This window comes from Olea europaea, unplaced genomic scaffold (genome assembly GCF_002742605.1).
Source record: "Olea europaea var. sylvestris unplaced genomic scaffold, O_europaea_v1 scaffold1486, whole genome shotgun sequence".
In the NCBI taxonomy this organism is placed as follows: Eukaryota; Viridiplantae; Streptophyta; class Magnoliopsida; order Lamiales; family Oleaceae; genus Olea; species Olea europaea.
Genome location: NW_019232425.1, coordinates 102,913 through 108,661, shown reverse-complemented (window position 1 = coordinate 108,661; position 5,749 = coordinate 102,913). Strand labels below are relative to the sequence as shown.

The 5,749-nt window shown below is 35.6% G+C and overlaps 1 long non-coding RNA gene across 1 annotated transcript; it reads right to left on the bottom strand.

Annotated features, from left to right (window-relative positions):
- Positions 1 to 1,817: 1,817 nt before the first annotated feature.
- On the bottom strand, positions 1,818 to 2,967 carry LOC111376320. Its single transcript, XR_002699454.1, has 2 exons — positions 2,660 to 2,967; positions 1,818 to 2,427 (listed from the first exon to the last, which is right to left on the bottom strand). It is a non-coding gene; the product is annotated as an uncharacterized LOC111376320 (long non-coding RNA).
- Positions 2,968 to 5,749: the final 2,782 nt, after the last annotated feature.

Here is a 5,749-nt window from a genome sequence, read left to right as displayed (position 1 = left end):
TATCCACATTTGTTAGACCGAGGTGGCCCAGGTTTTTGATGTTCATCGGACAACCCATGTAGTTGATGCAGTAAGTTACTTTTTTTTATTTCAAACCTCACAAAAAGGACTACATAGGTGGTTGTTTATGTATGTATTTCACTCATTTGTAGCTTGGCAGCGGAGCCCACTTCACCCATTCGAATGTTAAAGGCAATTCAGTCGTGTGGTGGATATTATATAGGTCGTTGCTTATGTATGTATTTCACTCATCTGCATCTTTCATAAATGTATGACACCAACCTTTTGTCCACGATGGGAGTTTTTGAGCTATATATCCATAAACATAAACATAATTTCTGATGGACGCTTTATGTGTATGTTGATGATGTTATGGGCAAGAGTGCTCCATGTAGGACTAGGACTGGGCACCATAAGTTAGCCAATAGAAATAAAATTGAGAGGGTAACTATTAAAAGGAAATCTGGATGTACACAATGACTTATTTGCAAGAGCATCCAACCATGGGAAGGTTGAAGTGAAACTTAATGCTCATGAAAAAATTATGAAATTGCATTTATAGGTCTTGGACTGTCGTTTAATTGGAAATTATACTTATTCCCTTTGAACATTTTGAATAGAAAAGTGCTTCATTATCAAACTATTTAAAGCAGGTGGTGAATTTCCATACTTTGAGTAGAAGAGTTTCTAATTGAAATTTCAATTGCATATTTACTCATTCGCCCATTTTAAATGGTTGTTAGATTTTTTTTTCTTTTTTCCACATCATGTTGGTGTTTGTAATCAAATTTTGTGGTCTAGTTTACAACTAAGCAATTTGTTGTGAGCCTTGTCCCAATTTTATTTTTTCATTCCAAGCTCGTTGCCTTGTTGGTGGCTTTTGCTGCTTTATGTATTTCTAAGAAACAAGTGCTTAGCCACACCTTACTTGGTCATTTTGAGGTGCACGTGACTTCCCTTTTAATAGCTATTTTTAATTTTGGTTGTTTTGATGGGCAGGGTGTTTGTGTTTGTCCAATTTAGAAAAATCACATCAACTGAGCACCTGGGTTCTAGAGTTTCTATGGTGATTAATTGTGTGCAAATGGACAATATGCTTTTCGTTATTGGACAATATATAAGTGCCTTTTTAAATGTATCATTGAAGAAGTTCCAAGCTCGAATATTTCTGATCTATTTTTCCTTAAATTTTCACCTTGATATTTCAAGTGTTGTGATAATTTTTAGCAAATTAATGGTATCCATAACCACAATTTTCACTCATTTGCAGCTTGGCAGCGAAGCCCACTTCACCCATTCGAATGTTAAAGGAAATTCAGTCATATGGTGAATATTACGTAACTTATCTACATTCAGTGGTAGTAGTGCCCCTTTTATTTTGAAGCTTCCATTGTAATCATTTTGACATAGCTTTTATACACTTACATATGGCTGGAAAACAACATTTTTTTACCACATATATTTTGACATTATGTAATGGGGAATCCATTTTTATGTGATTCCTATTTGTTTAATGTATATCATTTTACAGTATAGTATACATTTTGTTCACACAGTGTTAAAATGAGTTTATTATAGTGTACATGCAGTCAGGTGTTGCATTTCACTGTCATCATAATTTATTTATTTTCAACTTCAAATGTGTCCATTATCTAATTCCATAAAGAACATCAAGGGGAAAGCTACTGAAATGTATAGAACAGGATTGATTTACCCATTTCTCAATTTACTAGAATACAATTGGACAAATATCAACATTTGGAATCCACAATTTGTAATCTGTAATTGTCAGCAGCTCTAAAGATGGTGAAGAGAGATAGAAAGAGGCTGATAATATGTAGACATTAGCATAAAGAAAATGATTTTCAGTTACATTGGTTTCATCCATAGAAGTTACGTAGGTTACATTGGTTTCATCAGTTCCATCCATAACCTGCTACCAACTACATAGTTTGATGAACCAAACCCAAAAAACAATCCTTACATAAGTTAATACATAAAACGTTTAACAGATTGACTACAAATCAAGCCGGCCCCTTTCCTTTTCAATCCTTTTTGCACTGCCCGTTCCCCTGCGAATCGTCACGTTCACAGATATTTCGAAGTCCACTCCTTCAGTTAGCCGAACTTGAGATTCAAACCTGCAGGACAAATGTTCAGCTGTCACCAAGGTAGGGCTAGCATTAGTGGATTCGCCGCTAGTCTATCCTTCTACGACCCAAGCCCAGTAGCCATATTTATTATTGCAACATTTGAATAATCTCTCTCTATTAGGAGTCGGTTTTTCAACTGCTAAACACTTTTGAAATCCATTCTTACACAACAGACATTGTCGTTTAATTGGACATTCGGCGAAGAAGTGAACCATAATCCATTCTACAGCTATGTTAAAATTCCAGAATTCTTCCCCACCATTGTAGCATATAACTGAACCATACAGAAAACAATGTTAAAATCCTTCCTACTGTGCCGCAGATTAAGCAAGCAAGCAACGAAAAGCTCGAACTTCTAACATTCCCACCAATTCAAAATGATAGCCATCAGGGAAAACGATCGCCCAAAAATACAAAGCTCAAATAAGATTCCAGTATTTCAATGCAGCCACCCTTCCAAAAAAATTTTTTTTTTAAAAATTTGCAACCACAACAACATTGCTTACTCTGAAGCGACGCATATGAATCTCGTGTTCGTAGGAAGGCTATGGTTGTGGTTCGAACTGCACGATGGCCGGAAGTTTGCAGCGCCCAACTTCTTCACAAAACCACGAATTCGGACCAACGGAAGTGGAGAAATTTTCAAAAATGCGGTCTCTATTTTATGGGTACATAGAGTGGCGTTGCTTTCTTATTCAGCTAGGTGACACCGACCGAAGGTAGTGACGACGATCGGTGTGTCGGAGTAGAGAGTCGTGCTTTCTAGGGCAAAATTTTGGGGAAAACGGGAGAGAGACTGGTGAAAAATGGGGCAATTGTGTTTTTAAACCGTCAATTAATGCTCTTTTTTTAAAAAAAAAATAATACTTAAATTAAAAGCCACGTCACCCTATTAAAACTCTTGTCAACGCCTCCTGTACGAGTAAGGTGATTGTTTTTTTTTTACACTATTTTATTCACATGGAATTCACTTCCATGTGAGACTTCTGTATGATTTCTATGAAATGATTCTGTACAAATGGAAAAAGCCTTAGGTAAATTGCCTTGTTTCAGTTTGAAATAATTTGCAAGCACGTGTATAATTAAAAGACAACATATAAATTGAGCTAATTACAAGAAAAAAACAGTGTGGCTTTATGATGTGATACAAATATTATGGATGGGATTTTGAGGTGCAAGTGATTGTGATTGTGATTGTGATTGAACCCATATAGCAACGGTGGCTACAAAACTCACAACTAGATTAAAACCAGATCCCAAAAACGCCAACAAGCAAGGTTTTGGATTTTACCCACAAAAGATGTATCAAACAACCAATAATTGAATAAATTACCAACCTCTTGATCACACGATTTATAAATCTCACCCGAATTTGTGAACGCCACGAGATATTTAAATCTTAATAAGTTCGATTTATTCAATGAAGAACAAAGAAATGGAAGCAAAATAGCCTCTCTGATTAAATTCTCAATATCAAAGTATCGTTCAATAAAAGAAATAAAGATACTATTTATACTAAACCTAAAAAATAGAGAAAAACGGAATCAAGACTCCTAAAACATCGGAAGCTACCAAAATAAGGAATTCTAGACAAAATGAAACTCTCGTGCGAAAAAGGAAAATTTTCCCCCAAATTTGTTCCATGCAGCCGCATGGTTCACCTTGGCAACCTCTTTGTATATTCCCTACACACCACTATTCTGTCGCTTGGCTTTTAAGCTATGTGGTTGCATAGCTTTACTTTTTAAACCACTTTTTCCTTGTGCAGGATTTTGTGATGATTTCGGATTGTACTCATGGGCGAAAATTCGACAATTGAGTTGAAAGTTATGCCCGTTTTAATCCACGCTACTCGTTTTTCCATATATCTTCCAAAATTTTGAATCCAACATACCAAACATGATTTCACCTTCATGACCAACATATAAGTTATTATTTGGCTTGTTAACTTCAACATTTTGAACTCCATAGCTCGAATAAATTATTTGCATGTCTTGTTAGCTCGAATCTTGATTTTGCATGCCCCAATCAAACTCAAACTCTATCCTCAGTGATGTAATTAAAGAGGGGGTCAAAATTATTAAGAAACTTAAGGATTCAACGCATGTTGATAAGGAGCCAAGACCAAGAATCGAGCTAAGTTCAAGACCTCGAAGAGCCAATAAAGTCGTCCAATTACTTGATTGAGCTATGGAGTACAAAATGTTGAAGTTAACAAGTCAAATAACAACTTATATTTTGGTCTTGAAGGTGGAATCATGTTTGATGCGCTGATTTCAATGTTTTGGAAGATATATGGAAAAATGAGTAGCGTGGATTAAAACAAGCATAACTTTCAGTTCAGGTATCGAATTTTCGTCCATGAGTACAATTTGGAATCATCACGAAATTCTGCACAAGGTAAAAGAGGCTTTGATAAGTGTGTTTTCACACACTTATTTAGCTCACTAACATGACTTAAATATGGACAAAATAGTCGAATTATGACTTAATCTTGTTAAATTCATGCTATGTAGGTGTTTCTATGGAAAAGATGGAATTCAGAAGAAAAGAGCCGAAAAAGGACCAAAACGGAACAAAGCGATAGATCGAGGACCAAGTTGCAAATAATCCATAGATGAGACAGGAAATGAAATGAAGATTCAAGAGTGTTAAAGTTCAATCGAATGAGGAAAGGAGTCAAGAGGTGAAATATGGTCGAAGTATTATCAAGTATCAAATTTCAGGCGAAAAAGCTATGCTCGTGATTTTGAGTTTCTAATTGAGATTCATTTTTGGCATAGTAAACATCATAATTTGAGGAAGCCTATTTCTACCAAAAGTGTACATCTTTGAGTTTTCTTCCCAATTCACTTTGAATCACCTCAATCGGAGATCAGAAGAGAAAGTTATGACCAAAATACTAAAAGCTGTCCGGAGGAAAAATTTTATAACCATGCGGCCGCATGGTTATAATTCCTTGCGACCGCACAGGGTATTGCAGGGATCCAAATGAGCTGAAAAATAGAACCATGCGGCCGCATGGCTTTAAGGTCGATAAAAAATTCTGAAATCCCATTTTTAATTGAAACTCTTTCGGGGCTTCGTGGGGATATGATATAAAAGCCAAAATTCATCAGAAAAAGGGCAGAACGTCCAAGGAGAAGAAGAATACAACTTTTGGAGACAAGGAACACAAACTTGAAGCCGATTTCACAAGGATTCAAAGGGGTTTTCAAGGTTTTGTTCAAGAATTCAGATTTCAAGAACTTTCATACGGGTGTTATTCCTTCTAGTCATTAATTTCATTTTGTTTTCTGTAATTATGAATCTTCTAGACTAGGGTTTTAATTACTAGGTGATCGATGAACCGTTGTTTGTTATTTTAATTCTATATTTCATGAACTTGATATAAAGATTCGTTGGATATTTTGATTGATTTACATGCATTAATTTTCTTCCGCAATTAGTGGCCAATGATTGTGTGAGTATTGATGACTTGTTTCTTACATTCGAGAGAAGTGAAATAGGTTCGATAAGGTGTAAATTAACATAGGGTCCGATAGGGGATAGAGATATACCCCTATGCTTTATGTAATTCTTAAATTGTTCACAAA